Below are 16757 nucleotides of genomic sequence, written 5' to 3' on the forward strand. Positions count from 1 at the left end.
ACCCTCTATTTCATTAAAACAAATATTTAATAGCTTGCACTTAATGATTTAATTAATATGCATTATTAATATATATACTTAACACATATAATTAATAGCTTATGATTAGTATATATAATTATATCTGCTCTCTCTTTTTTGTTTATTTGACGCTTTGACTTTTAACTCATACAAAGTATTTTGACTGGGTAGTTAAAAATATTATCTTTGACTGATTTTTTTTGTTAATTAAAATTTTGATTAAAGATTTTTAATCAGAAAAAATAAAATAAAAATAATAGTTTTAATTACCTGGTCAAAGGATTTAAAAGTGTGTGTCAAAAGTCAAAGCGTCAAATAATAAAAAACAGAGGGAATAATATATTAGAGTCGCGCTCAACAGAGAACCAATAGAACCTTAGAACCATTAAAATTCTGTTGCAGAACCCTAAATTTTAAATAAATTTTCAGAACCTTAATCTGAATATATGTTTTTTTGCATCGTTGTGTGCTCAAAAATAATTTCAAAATATAATACATAAACACGACGTTTTTGCATGTGCAGTTCCGCTGCAGAACCCTAATAATACTAGAAATAAGGTCAAGGGTTCCAAGAGTTTTTTGGCTAAGGGTCATAATCTGAACATGACCCAGATTTCTAAATAATATGTTGATTATTAATGGCTATTTAATTAATTATATCATCAAACATTTACAATTGAATAATTAATTTACAGTCAAAATATAAATTTTTAATAATGTTCAAAAACACATTATATGACTAAAATATGAATATTTAATAAGAAGGTACCTATATACCGACAAGTATGAATAGTCAAAGGTTGCGCTTGACTTTAACTTGCGCCACAGTGAGCATTGGATCTATGTTCATGACTTAGAAAACATCCTAAGTCACCCAAACTTGCGCCAGTAGTATATATGTATATGTATATGTGTTGTTAATTGATTTATTAATTACTTGAATTAATTTCTATTCAAGTAATTATCAATTAATAACACATATAAATATATATATATATATATATATATATATATTTAATTCCAATTCTATGAAGACGCTTTCTGGAACATCTCGATTGTCTTGATCAGTAATTCGTTGATTGAATCCACTGAGTAATTTCGTACGTCCTGACGTCCTATGCACTGGTCTGGTTCACGAACGACTCGAACTGAAATAATTCCTTGAATCCTTTTGCTTGATAATATACTTGATCAGTCATTCCGGGTTTGATGTTGCTTCGATAAATGTGATTATGAATAATCAAAATGGATATACTGGAATCTTCTGGTCTTTGAAACTTGATCGTCAGCCAATCTTTGATAGCAGAAATTGATTGAGTTTTATTCATCACTGAGGCTTGAACATATAAATGAACTTCTTCCAGTGGACGGATGTTCGTCTCAGATATCTTGATTGTCTTTGTCTGTTCGTATCGGATCTCCAACCTGTAAATTCATGTATTATACTTACGTATTGTTTCCTGTCCTTTTGTTGTGTTGAGTTATCGTAATTACATTTACAGGTTACATTATGCTTTACAAACAGGATGAATAATGCCCAGGCGCAATTTCAAACCATCAGTTAGAAAGGGGGTATAGTTGAAGTGGGATCAAAATTATTGGTTAAAATAATTTGGTTGGCAGTGATATGTACAAGATAATTATGATATTATTGGTTGTTTAGCTTACGTGTTTGAAATCATCATATTTGTACCTTCGAACAGTAACAAATAGTTGGAATGGAACTACTGTAATGACCCGGATTTTTAAAAATATTTTTATTAGTATTAAAAGTGATTTTCTTCAAAGAAGGGAATACGATTTAATATTTTATTCCAGTTTAATGAGTTTTCAAAGTTTTATATTTAAACCCGGGTTATTGTGTTATTTATAAATAATGGTATTTTCAAAACTTATTTTCAAATATTGTTTTGAAAATTCTGTATGAATATTCTGTGAATATACGTGTTATGTGATTAAGTGGTGTTGGTGGAATTGATTGTTAATTAATTGTGGTTAATAACGGATATTATATGATTAATACATGAATTTTTGTGAATATTGTACTATCTGGTTTATTTAATTGACTGCTCATATGTGCTCGGATGTGAGATATTTCAATTTCTATATGATCAGGATAAAATGTAGTTTATTTGGATATTTTGTATCGATTTATGGAATGTTAGATGATTTTATAATCGATTTACAGATTTAATTGCGTATATTTGTATTTATTTATTAATTATTTGATCTTTTTGGAAACCGTCCACTCGTGACGGAGCAACGATTTTATTTCCGGAAGTTTCGAGAAAACTCACCTTTAGCCTAATTTCAATATTCCGGACATTTTTCGTGTTTTGACTTTTTCGATCCGGAGTACGGTTTTCCCCGTAGTCGGTCCGGCGGAGTTTTTCGGGTATTTTAATTGTTGATAATTATCTGGTTGTCTCGATAAACGTGAAACTAGATATTTTGATTCATCCTTATCTTGTAATAATTGCAGTGGGACCCGCATACTAATGACTGATTAAAAAGCCCCGTTTTGATGATTATCTTGAAAACCAGTACCGATTGGACCCTGCTTTATTAATATAAAGCTATTAAATACGTATTTTCATGTCATAAACGATCCAAAGGGGTACCAATTATTCGTAAATATAAATAGACCTTTCTAGAGCTTATTTTTACCGTAAAAATCATTTCACCAGTTTCTCTGCACGAATACTGAGAGAAACCGAAGTGTGTTCTTCGTGTTCTTCGTAATCAAACGAGGATTTGGAGGTGTTATTGGAATCCGATGGAGGCGTATGAATAGTCAAAACGAAGCTCTCGACGCGTAGAATCTAGTACAATCATCCGTTTATGTGCAGATTTGTCAGGTGATTTTATATTTATTTTTCAAAATTCGAATTTATATGATTTAAATGATGAATTTTCGTAAACGTGATTGTTTAATTGTTTTGATGATTCTATGATGCAGAGCATGTTTTTCTCGTCGTTTTGGTATATTATATGTCAAAAACTGAGTTCAATAACATGTTGAAAAGGAGGTTTAAGTTTCGGAATTCATGTTCTTGGTGTTCTTGAGGAGTTCGCCGGAATATTTGAGTTTTTTTCGCCGGCAAATTGATCTGATGAATCTGGGTATAATCAGATGATGTAGTTGTGTAGAGTATGGGGAGAGGAATCTGTAGGGGTGATTTTTGAGTGTGGAGAAGCACGGAAGTGGCCGGATCGAAAGGTTGAAGCTCGCCGTCGCCGGCGAGTTTCTTATCCGAAATCCGGCCTATCCTCGCGTTGTTTGATGATTATAATTGTTGAAACGAGTTCCTGGTTGTGTGTGCTATGAATCTGGAGAGTTTGGTGGCTTCCCGACCACCGTAGCACCGTTTCCGGCAAGTCAGAGGTGGCCGGCGGTGATATTTACAGTTTAGTACCCAAAGTTATGAAGGTGGTGAAGTCTCAGTACTGTGGTTTCAAAGTTTGCGTTTCAGCCCCTGAAACTTTGAAATTTTGCAGTTTACACCAGCATACAAAAGTTTTCAAACTTTACAATAAAAACCTTTTCATTTTAAAAATGTTTTTAATTTTCAAAAATAGTTTTTAATTATTTCTTTATTCAAAAATAAATCTAAATTAGTTTATTAATTAATTTTAATTAGTAATTAATTATTTTAATTGGTCAATTAATTTAAATATTAATTGATTAATTAATTTAATTAATTATTAATTGATTTTAATTGATTAATTATTTGGATTTAATTATCCTTTTTGATTTAAAAATTCTGAAAAATAGTTTCGAGCTTTAAAATATTTTTCCAAATTATTTTCAAGGCTCGATAATTGTTTATGAATGATTTCAAGTCCAATTTCAAGTATTTGGGACTTGATTATTTATTCAAAAAGTGATTCTTTTATCGATTTTAATTTCGAAAAATGTTTAAAAAATTCCAGAAAATTCCCGAAAAATCATTTTTAACCCAAGAGTTGATTTGATATCAATTGGGGTGGGAAACCTTATGTGTAATGTGTTGTCTGCTATCTGTTTGATGTGTTATGTGCCGATAGAGGAGTTAGAAAACGGTTTTGATCATAACTTTTGATCCGTAAGTCGGAATCAAGTGAAACGAAAGAGAGACAGAAGCTTATAAAGTCTAGTTTAATATGACATAATATTATGATGGAGTCGAGAATCTGAATAATTTTTGTTAAATGTGCAAAATGTGATTATATGTTATTTGGTTGCTATTAACTAATGACTACGTGATATACATGTTTATTCATGATAGTATATGCGTGTGATAAATGATTTGGATGACATAGTGTCGTGAGTTGATTGATATTGGATAAGAATATATGGATTATAGTGATTGGATCTTGTTGGTTGATTGTTGATTGAGATAGGATAACAGGTGGATAGTCTAATAAATAGACGAGACGATGTCGGATTTTCGATAGGATTCATATGATAATTGATTGGTGATATGTTATGTGGAATATGATTGACTATATGTAAGAGTCAAAGCATGCTTATGTGTTACGTGGTATGTGATAGGTTTAAAGGGGTATATAAGTGGGTATCGATATACGTGATATGTATATGCGATATATTGCTTAGTGACTATAGCATTATCTTATTCTCGTAAAGGATTTGGACGAGACGTGTACGCTCGAAGACGTCAGAAAGTCGGAATGGTATTGCAAAGCGAATAAGGGATGATTGAGTAAGCGAAGCGAAGTGGCGAATAGAGTATAGCTAGAGATGGTCTAGAGATTACGAGATGCATAGATTGTGAAAGTTGAAAGATGAGGTTGAGCTATGAAACTGGAGTCAGATTTAAGGCAAGTATCCTAAACCTTTCTCTTGGATATATTGCAAATATTCTGATCCATTCCTTTGGTATATGTTTCAAGTATTCATACCTTTCTTTTCAATGTTCGAAAGTGCGAGTATTCTGACCTATTCTTTCTAATCTTCAAGTTTCTAAAGAATTTCCGTTTTACAAATTAATTCGAAGTTCAGATTGTCATTGAAGCATGTGTTGCTCAGTGATAGTTAGAGCTTTGAATGAATTGGGATCTTCTTGATTATTCAACCCGCCATTGTCATGCTGGTTTAGCAGGCTAAATTCAGTTGCTTAGCCGATAATGGAGGATACTGAATAGTTAAGGATTTCCTGAACTATGATTTATGAAATGACGGATCATAATTTATGAATAGATTATTATCAAAGTTTGATTTGGAATTATTCTGTTGTTGATGATATTTATGATGATGTTCTGTTGATTTACATTGGCTTCTTGAATTGAATTAGAGAATTGGATTATTGTTTTTATATAAACCTGTGGACCAGATTCGTGGTCATGTTAGGCCAATGAGTGCCTTGGATCCAGTGATAGAGCATGGCGGGGCCTGCTCGGGGTTAGGTATGTCTGATCAGCATCCTAACCTTGGTTTTAATTAAAATGTGATAGTCCAATTCAATAATTCTTTTGGAAAGATTGAATTCCTCAGTGTTCAATTGCTACAAGGTATTGTGATATTCTTATACAATACCTAAACTCGTGAACTCAGGTTGAATCCTTTTATATCTTGAACTCGTGAACTTCTGTTATATCATTTCAGAATTATCATTGTTATTATTACTTGCTGAGCATTGTTGCTCACCCTTGCTATTCCTTTCTAACCATTTCAGAAAGGCTTAAAGTTGAGATGATTGATTGAGATTGTGGATAAGGCTAATGCTAGGCGAGGAGACAGAGTTGAGGATCCAGTGGTTGAGGAGTGTTCAGGAAAGTTGATGAGGTTGGTGCAAGCTAGAGCTGTGCTATAGGGTTTCAAGTGTAAGTCATAGCTGGAATAGTTGACAGTGATTCCTCTTATCGAAGATGATCTGATTTGGTAAGAAATGCTGTGTAATATTAGTGGTGGATTCTAATTTCAATACTGTAACCTGGATGCGATCCTGTTGTTTTAGGGGGTTGAAATGTGCTCTTTCAAATATTTTATGATGGCTTTCAAGTTTTGAATTTCAAGTTTTAAAATTCTTTTGGATTTTCATTATCTTTATAAAAAAAAATATTGCAGGTTTTTTTTAAGGTGTTTTAAAAATGGTTTTTGTGTGGTGACGTCAGAATCCAGGCCCCCGGATTCTCGGACCGTCACAACTACGCTAAAAAATTTCAATAAAACAAAATAAGTTTGGACTGGATGCCAAAACTTCTCCACAAGGCACACAGTGGTGATTTTAAGTTTTAATTTGAAATGATAATTACGAAAAATACATAAATTAGTTATTGATAATGCATTACTTTGAACAGGAAACGCGTCCATACAGCTCCAATGTCGGAACAATAAAAATCATCACGCATATAGGCACAGGCCCGTGCCTCGCACAGGCTACAGTGCTAGTTTTGTGTAATAATACAACTAACCTAATTTAATAATTCTCTTACTAATACCCAATCGAGGTTTTTTTATTAAAATTCTAAATATATTTGTTTATTACAAAAATTCTAAAAAGAAAATAAGATCATCATCTACAAAATCAATCAACTAAAGTTTAAATAAAATAAGAATACGAGTAGTTTGAAGATAAAATTGAAATATGAATCTGATATAAAGTCAAAATATCCTAAATTTATATTAAATTTAACAATTAATCAAATTATATTGTCAAATTAATGACTCAATTAATTACACTTGCTTTGCGGGATGGTGTAATTTGGATCGCTTGAAATATCTTTGATTTCATTTTTATCTTTAAGAATTTTAAAATTCTATGTGTTAAACGATCACGTAACAAAACAACTAATTGTTTTTAATATGTTATTTGTTTTCCAACATGATTGTATTGACAGTTGAGGGTGTATCCAATTGTATTTTATTTTGACCAATAAAAGTGCTTTTCTTTTCTGGCAAAAAACAAAAACACTAACATAACAAATATATCACAGCAGGAGGAGTATACAACTAAGAAGTGTGGCATTAACTAAACATGATACTCCCTCCATCCCAATTTAGATTACCTTTTTGAGGTAAAACATTTGTCCCAAAATTGTTAGTCCTTCTTATTCGGTTATCTACCTCTGCCAGGGTATTAACTGTTGCTAGGGTATCAACTGTCCTCTCTTTTTTTAATACACATTTATTAACAAGTTTTCATTATTACCCTTTCTTATTTATAAATTTCAATGTATCATCTACATATTTCTATTTTTGTTGGTTAAATTGACTAAGTTTTGAGCAAAGATTATAAGTAACTCCTTCATTATTTTAATAAACTGAAAATTACATCTTAGAGTAGATTAAAATTTATTTCCAGTGACATAATTTTTTCTGTTTTTTCAAATGATCAAATATTAATAAATTTCAGCCAAACTTTGGTCAATTTTACCGGCACAAAACCAAATGTGACAACTAAAAACGTACGGAGGAAGTAGCAAATATAAAAAGTCAACACAATAAATATGGGTAGCGAAGGAAAGTCAACACAATAAACAATCTTTTTTTGTCAGGACACAATAAACAATCTTTAATACTTCTTAATATGTGTAAAATGAGTAAAATGATCATCTAAATTGGGATGGAGGCTGTAACTAATTCTTATTTTAGTATCCGCTACAATATATCAACAACACATCATGGAAAACTTTTTGCAATATGTTAAGAGAGGAATATGGTGATAACAAGATTCAGGAAGGTTTGCTGAAATTAGTAGCGGTTGATGACGGTTTACGATGGCATAGGCTGGTGACTTTGGATTTGACTTAGATTTTTTTGGGGGAATTAGGGTTTTCTCATAACACGAAGGAGTATTCGCTATTATAAGGGTTGTGTCTTATCCGCAAATAATGTGTCTCTGTACCCTATTTATAGGGATCAAAACCAGATGTAGTTTTTGGGAACGAGTAACCTAATCACAATAGGTTTCTCTTTCTTTAATTCCAGTGATGGACCACCGCCATAGATCAAGCAAATATGGGCTGTTGAAGCCCAACCTCCTTCGAGGAGCATGATATTAGATGGGCTGACCCGATCCAGGTCATGTGGACATTCCTTGAGTCAACTATATAGACTAGCCCTATGATATATATTAAAATAAGGCTTGTGATTTTGATAATAGGCCAAGGATAAAACCAAACCAAACCAAACATACTCAGTATATCCCGCTTAGAGCAGGGTTTGAGGAGGGTAAGATGTACGCAGCCATGCCCCCACCCTTAAAATAGAGAGGCTGTTTCCGTGAAGACCCCCGGCTTAGTGCACAACAAATAAAACAGTGTGTGCTATAATAAGAATATAATACCTTAGCCCATGGCCTTCTTCACATGGGACTTACCCAAACAGTTTTGATTGGCACGAATGCATCCAATAATGACTGAGCTGAACCCTTCCCTTAAAACATAACATCATAACCCTCATACTCTCTGTGAGCCACGAGACCTAGTCTCAACTACTCTAATACGCCTTCTCCAATCATTCTTATCTAATGTTATATCACCCGTGAGATTTAAGGCTCTCATGTCCAAACTTAATTGATCAGTCCATGTCCGACGAGGCCGACTGTTAGGAATCAATAATTTTTGATGATAACATAAACATTTTGTAACATGTCTTACTTAGAATCTTTATCAAATTTCAGTTGTAATTGTTACATTTCTTGTCTTTGGGAAGTATCAACGGATGGGTAGAATAGGATGGCTAATTGTAAATATCCAATGCCATGTAATTTTATCTAAGTGAAGGATATTCAACTGATGAGATGTAACTGTTCAACTGATGAAGACTGGATGATGTTCAACTGATGAAAATCAAGCATCCAACTGAAGACAAAGTGTTCGACGGATGATGCTGAGGAATTCAACTGATGAGACTGGAACAGCATTCAACTGATGGAGTTTGTAATTCATTCAACTGATGAGCCAGGCATTCAACTGATAAAGTCAAAAGCAGTTGAAAGCAACCAGAACTTTCAACTGATGAAGCAAAGAGCAGTTGAAAGTGACTAGAGCTTAAGTCTGACAAATCACATGGATCGAATTACACTAAAATAGACATGGAAGCCTAATTAGGAAAATAAAGAAGAAGCAGAAACATACTTATCTCATGCAGTGCAATCTGGATCAAATCAAGGTGATGGTCAAAGATGAAGACATCTCAGAAAGCATGCATAAGACAAAGTTGTGCAGCATTGTTTTTAGATTAGAGTGCATTTTGTAATCTAGCTAAATGCTTTGTAAAACTTGGAGTATATAACCAAGTTAGTAGCATCAGTTGAACTTGTTCAAATTACTTGAGAGAAAAATCTGAGAGTTAGAACTTGTTTGAGTGATGAACCAGCAGCTGTGCGAATTGTAAACAATCCACAGATTCTTCTATATAAAATCTCACGGGTGGATCATTCAATCCACCCGTATTTTTAATACTTGGTGTTTTTCTGTTTACTGTGTTCTTAGTGTATTATTCTTGAATCTTTTAAATTTGTAAAAGATTGTATTCAACCCCCCCTTCTACAATCTTTCTCATAGTTGGTGTAAAATAACAATTGGTATCAGAGCCAGGTTCCCAACAAACAGGGAAAAAGATCAACACTGCTAGAGAAAGATGGGAAAGAAGGATGCTGGAGTGAAGATTCCTGTTCTTGACAAAGACAACTATTTTCACTGGAAAGTGAGAATGCATCTGCATCTGTTGTCCATTGATGAAAGCTATGTGAACTGTATTGAAAAAGGACCTCATGTCCCCATGAAGGTCTGCACAAGTATGGGAGCTGATGGTGAAGACATGGTAGGTAAGATGATTCCAAAACCTATCCATGAATATTCTCAAGAAGATACTGAAGAAGTGCACAAGGACAAGAAAACCATGAATCTTCTGTTCAATGGTTTGGATCAAGAAATGATTGATAGTGTTATTAGCTGCACAAGTGCCAAAGAAGTTTGGGACACCATCAGGACCATCTGTGAAGGGAATGAGCAAGTGAGAGAGAACAAGATGCAGCTTCTGATTCAACAATATGAGTCATTCCATTTCAAGGCTGGTGAAAGTTTGAGTGATACATTTAACAGATTTCAAAAGCTGTTAAATGGTCTAAAGCTCTTTGGAAGAGTATATCAAGTTAAGGATTCAAACTTGAAATTCTTAAGAGCTCTTCCTAAAGAATGGAAGCCCATGACAGTCTCTCTCAGAAATACACAAGAGTTTAAAGACTACACTCTAGAGAGACTGTATGGAACCTTAAAAACTTATGAGCTTGAAATGGAGCAAGATGAAGAAATTGAGAAAAGCCAAAAGAAAGGGCATTCATCTGTGGCTCTAGTTGCATCTCTGGAGGATACTGTCAAGGACAAGGGAAAGTCTCAAGTTGAAGAAACTGAGAAGTTGGTCAAAGAGGAGAGCTCAGAGTCAAGCAAAGGAAGAAGAAAGGAGAAAGAAGTAGCTGATTCTGGTGAAGAAAGTGATGGAATTGATGAACATCTAGCCTTCCTGTCAAGAAGATTCTCCAAACTGAAATTCAAAAAGAATTTTAATTCTGCAAAATCTTTTAAAGGCAATCCCAAGTCTGATAGAAGCATGGTAGACAGATCAAAATTCAAGTGCTTCAACTGTGGGAATGCAGGTCACTTTGCAAATGAGTGCAGAAAGCCTAAAGTTGAGAAAAAGTCAAGTGAAAACATTGACTACAAAAAGAAATATTATGAACTTCTCAAACAAAAGGAAAGAGCATTCATCACAAAGGATGATTGGGCAGCTGGAGATGATTCTGATGAAGAGGAGGAGTTTGTCAATCTAGCTCTAATGGCCAACTCCACAGATCAAGAGGAAAACACTGGAAGCAGTAGTCAGGTATTCACTACAAACCTAGTTGAGTTAACTAAAGATGAATGCAATGCTACCATTAATGAAATGTCTACAGAATTGTATCATTTGCATGTTTCTTTAAAATCCCTCACTAAGGAGAATAGTAGAATTAAGGAAACTAACACCTTTCTTAGTGATAGAAACAGTGTTTTAGAAGCTCAATTTATTGAGTTTGAGAAGCTGAAAATTGAGTGTCAGACAGCCAAGGATGATCTCTTGGTTGTTCTGAAAAGAGAAGAGATCATAAGAAAGCAGCTTGATAAGGAACAAGAGATTATTGCCAAATGGAAATCTGGTAGGGATGTTTCCACCAATATCATCAACATGCAAGGTAGAGAGACCTTTGTAGAGAATGAATGGAAGAGGAATAAGAAAGTGCTTGAGATATCTGAGAACAGTTCAGGTGATGAGAATACTGATGATGATCATCAGTTGAAAGGCAAAGTCTCAACTGATGAGAGTCATCAGTTGAACAAAAACTCATCAGTTGACAAGAGTGTTCTCAAGAAGCTTAACAAGAAATATGGTCCTGTTAAAAAGAATTTTGTTAAAGGTGAGAATAGTTCTTCTGAGACCAGTGATAGTGTTAATAACACTCTTAATTCCAGTAACAAGAACAAGAAGAAGTTGGATACTAGTGAGCATAAATCTGAGGAGACTAAAAAGAAGAAAGGAAATAGAAATGGCAAAATAGGAGTTAACAAGCACACCAATTACACTCCCAATGCTAGTGCTCTTAGGAAAACCTGCAGTAAGTGTGGTAGTGTAAATCATTTATCTGCTAATTGTAAAACTGTGATTGCTCCTAATTTGTCTTTGCCTATTCCTATGACATCTGTTCCTCACATGAATTTATCTGCTATGAATATGATGCCTGGTTTATTGCCTCACAATCCTTATTCTCATCCTAACATGTCATATATGTTCAATCCTTATTTCAATGCCTTTAACATGCCTCAATTTCATTCAAACTTGCATGGAATGAACAATTTATGCATGTCTCAAAGGCCTGTGTTTGAAAACAGAGTTGATGTTCCAATTTCTCAACCAAAACCAAAGATTGAACCAATCCAATCCAAGGAAAAGGTTGAGAAAGTGGAAAAGGCTGCTAAGACTAACAAATCTGGACCCAAAGCAATTTGGGTACCAAAATCAACTTGATCTGTTTGTAAAATGTGTGCAGGGAAACCACAAGAAGAATTTGTGGTACTTGGATAGTGGATGCTCCAGGCACATGACTGGTGATTCCTCCCTGCTCACAAAGTTTGTGGAGAAAGCTGGCCCTAGCATTGCCTTTGGAGATGACAGCAAAGGATATACTATGGGATATGGCTTGATTGCAAAAGAGAATGTCATCATTGATGAAGTTGCATTGGTGTCTGGTCTTAAGCACAACTTGCTTAGCATCAGTCAGCTCTGTGACAAAGGTTACAAAGTCAATTTCACTCCTGCAGCCTGTGTTGTCACCAAAGGAGATGACAACAATGTGGTTCTGATTGGACAAAGAAAAGGAAATGTGTATGTAGCTGACTTCAATTCTGTCAAGTCTGAATCTATCACTTGCCTTCTCAGCAAAGCAAGCTCAGATGACAGTTGGCTATGGCATAAGAGATTGTCTCATCTAAATTTCAAAACCTTGAATGAGTTAGTAAAGAAGGACTTGGTAAGAGGTCTACCAAAGCTGGAATTCTCAAAAGATGGACTTTGTGGAGCCTGTCAGCTAGGAAAGCAAAAGAGAAGCTCTTGCAAAAGCAAGACTCTTTCATCAATTGTGAAGCCCCTTCAGCTCTTGCATATGGATTTATTTGGACCAGTCAACATAATGTCCATTTCAAAGAAGAAATATTGCTTAGTGATTGTTGATGATTTTTCAAAATTTACTTGGACTTTCTTCCTACATTCTAAGGATGAAGCTGGGAAAATCATCATCAATCATATCAAGGCATTAAACAACAATCCAGATGTCAAAGTTGGAAGGATAAGAAGTGACAATGGAACAGAATTCAAGAACTCTGTGATGAAAGAATTTTGTGAAGAAGAGGGAATTATTCATGAGTTCTCTGCACCAAGAACTCCACAACAAAATGGTGTTGTTGAAAGGAAGAATAGAACTCTCATTGAGGCTGCAAGAACCATGATTAATGAAGCTCAACTTCCAACCTATTTTTGGGCTGAAGCTGTGAACACTGCTTGCTTCACTCAAAACATTTCACTAATTACCAAACCTCATAATCTAACTCCCTTTCAACTCTTCAAAGGAAAGAAGCCAACAATTAGCTTTCTTCATGTATTTGGATGCAAGTGTTATGTTCTAAGAAATCAAGGTGAAAATCTTGGAAAATTTGAGGCCAAGGCAGATGAAGCTATTTTTGTTGGATACTCTGATGGAAAATCATTTAGAGTATATAATCTGAGAACCAACATTGTTATGGAATCAATCCATGTGGTTTTTGATGATAAGAAGATTCAAGGATTCTCAGATGAAGGATTTCATGATAATCTCAGATTTGAAAATGAAGGTGAAGGTGATCTGTATGACAGTGATGATGATGATGACATTATTCAAAATGTTGGAATTAATCCTGGAATTAATATTCCAACTGATGACTCTCAGGTGCAAGAAACAACTGCAATTGGAAATTCAACTGAAGCATCAGTTGAAACTACATTGGAAGGATCAGTTGAAACATCTCAGGGATCATCAGTTGAAAGAATGTCTCAAAGTTTCAATCAGTCTAGAAATAATGAGATGTCAAATTTAGGGGGAGCTTTCCAACATGGAAACCTGAACTTCAATAATGAAGCCACATCATCAAGACAATCACTTCCACCACAAAGAAAGTGGACAAGGGATCATCCTTTTGAGCTAATTATTGGAGATGCAAATGCATCTGTACAAACAAGAAGAGCAACTCAAGATGAGTGTTTGTATAGTGCATTCCTTTCACAGGATGAACCTAAAGTCATAGAAGATGCTCTCAAAGATGCTGATTGGGTTCTTGCTATGCAAGAAGAATTAAATCAATTTGAGAGAAACAATGTATGGAAGCTGGTACCCAAACCTAAAAACAGAACAATTGTAGGAACAAGGTGGGTATTCAGAAACAAGGTGGATGAGAATGGAGTTGTCACCAGAAACAAGGCAAGGCTTGTTGCTAAAGGATACTCTCAATCTGAAGGAATTGATTTTGATGAGACCTTTGCACCAGTTGCAAGACTGGAAGCAATAAGAATCTTCCTGGCCTATGCTGCTCATGCAAACTTTAAAGTTTATCAAATGGATGTCAAGAGTGCTTTTCTAAATGGTGAACTGGAAGAGGAGGTATATGTCAGTCAGCCTCCTGGTTTTGAAGATCCAGAATTTCCAGAGTATGTTTACTTTTTATTAAAAGCTCTCTATGGACTAAAGCAAGCACCTAGGGCATGGTATGACACTCTGTCTCAATTCTTGTTAGATAATCATTTTTCCAGAGGAACTGTGGATAAAACACTATTTTACAGAAATGTAAATGGTGCCTTTATTCTGGTTCAAATTTATGTAGATGATATAATTTTTGGTTCTACAGATGAGAAACTTTGCAAAAAGTTTGCTAATCTTATGAAAAGTCAGTATGAGATGAGCATGATGGGAGAGCTCACCTACTTTCTTGGTTTACAAGTTAAACAAGTAAAGGAAGGTATATTCATAAATCAAACTAAGTACATTTATGATCTACTTAAAAAGTTTGATTTATTGGATTGCAAAGAAGCTAAGACTCCCATGCCAACAGCCACTAAATTAGAATTAAGTCCTAATGAGAAATCTGTGGACATCTCTAATTATAGAGGCATGGTTGGTTCTCTTTTATATTTGACAGCTAGTAGACCAGATATTATGTTTTCTACATGCCTCTGTGCTAGATTTCAATCTGATCCTAAAGAATCACATCTTATTGCTATAAAAAGAATATTCAGATATCTTAAGGGAACACCAAATCTTGGTATTTGGTACCCTAAAGACTCTGGATTTGATCTAATTGGATATTCAGATGCTGATTTTGCAGGATGCAAAATTGATAGAAAAAGTACAACAGGCACCTGTCAATTTCTTGGTGACAGATTGATTTCTTGGTTTAGCAAAAAGCAAAATTCTGTATCAACCTCTACAGCTGAGGCTGAGTACATTGCAGCTGGAAGCTGTTGTGCACAATTATTGTGGATGAGAAATCAATTACTTGATTATGGATTAAATCTCTCAAAAATCCCAATATTTTGTGACAACACCAGTGCTATTGCTATAACTGAAAATCCAGTACAACACTCAAGAACCAAGCACATTGACATCAAATACCACTTCATAAGGGAACATGTGATGGCTGGTACTGTTGAAATGCATTTTGTTCCAAGTGAAGAACAGATTGCAGATATTTTTACAAAGCCTCTTGATGAATCCACATTCACAAGGTTGGTAAGTAAATTAGGTATGTTAAATTTCTCCTAATTTAGAGTGAATTTTTCTGTAATTTGGCAGCCAGAATTTGATTAATTTTGATTTATCAAAATTGAATTAATTATAATTCTGGATGAAGTCTATAATATTTCAACTGATGAACTAGTGAAATTGTTTCAACTGATGCTTGAAACAATATCCTCTTGCGTTGTTTTTCATTCAACTGATGACACCAGTTGAAGACGCCTTCAACTGATCTTCATCAGTTGAATAGGAAGTTTAAAGAGGCGCTTATTTCATCCGTTGAAAGTATTATCAGATCTGAGCCGTTGAAATTTCTTTTGTCTCTCACCTACTTTATACACACGATCGTGTGTGTAATTTTTGTAGAGTTCAATAAGAGTAATTTCTTCTCAACGGTAATTTCTCAGCCAATCACAGCAATTTTCTGAGAAAGTATTTAAGTGTTTTAATTTATTTTCACTTCCTTTCATCTCACTCTTTCGAATTCTTCAAGTTCTCTTCTCTCTCTGTGCAAAAGCAAACTCTAATTTTTCCTCAAGCTTTCTCTGTAACTACAATGGCACCAATGAAGAAGTATACTGCACCAAGTGGGTTTATTTATGAGAAGAACAACTTCGCGTCATTTGTGGATACCAAGGCTGTGGAGGAGAAGGAGTATCACAGGATGATGGAGTTCATCAAGTCAAGCCAGCTCTCTTATGCTATGACTGAAGCTCCTACCATCTTCCATGAAATAGTGGAGGAAATGTGGACCTCTGCAGAGTTTAATAGTGAGCATGAAACTCTAACCTTCTCTGTTAATAATGAAATTCATTCTGTCAATGCTGATGTTATGAAAGCATGTTTTAAGATTCCTGAAGATACTGTTTTATCTTTGCCCAGTGATAATCAGTTGGTTAATTTACTTTATGCCATGAATTATGTTTTGCCAACTGATGCCTTAGGTAAAATAGAAAGAAGGGGTCTTAGGAGAGAATGGAGTTATTTATGTGATGCTTTTATTAAGGCATTTTCTGGTAAAATTAGTAATTTCAATGCTCTCACTTCCCAGATTCTACAAATGCTTTACATGTACCTGACTAATGAATATTTCAACTTTGGTGGTTTGATGATCCAAGAAATTGGGGAGAAACTAGGTGATAAAACTGGTAGACCTAGGAATATTTATTATGTCAGATTTCTTATGATGCTAGCTAATCATCTCAACAAAAAGTTAGTTATTACTAACAAGGAAGCCAAGCTTCCCAGTTTTGTGCAGGAAAAGAGAGTCTTTAAAGACCTCTTTAGGATGAATTTATACCCCTCCTTGGAGGTGGTGTTCCTGCCAACAATGGAGGCTGGAAAGCACAAAGAGGTACATGGCTTTCCTACTACTCTTTCTCAACCCTCACCTTCTTTGCTCTCTGCCATCAGGGCTGTTGAAGAGGCCCATCAACAGTC

At 34.6% G+C, this 16757-nt stretch overlaps 1 long non-coding RNA gene across 1 annotated transcript; it reads left to right on the forward strand.

Moving 5' to 3' along the window:
* The first annotated feature begins 2083 nt into the window (after positions 1-2083).
* LOC135147638 (uncharacterized) lies at positions 2084-6030 on the forward strand. The gene is made up of 2 exons (XR_010285296.1): positions 2084-2879; positions 4649-6030. It is a non-coding gene; the product is annotated as an uncharacterized LOC135147638 (long non-coding RNA).
* Positions 6031-16757: the final 10727 nt, after the last annotated feature.

The sequence above is a fragment of the Daucus carota genome, chromosome 7 (assembly GCF_001625215.2).
Source record: "Daucus carota subsp. sativus chromosome 7, DH1 v3.0, whole genome shotgun sequence".
NCBI lineage: Eukaryota > Viridiplantae > Streptophyta > Magnoliopsida > Apiales > Apiaceae > Daucus > Daucus carota.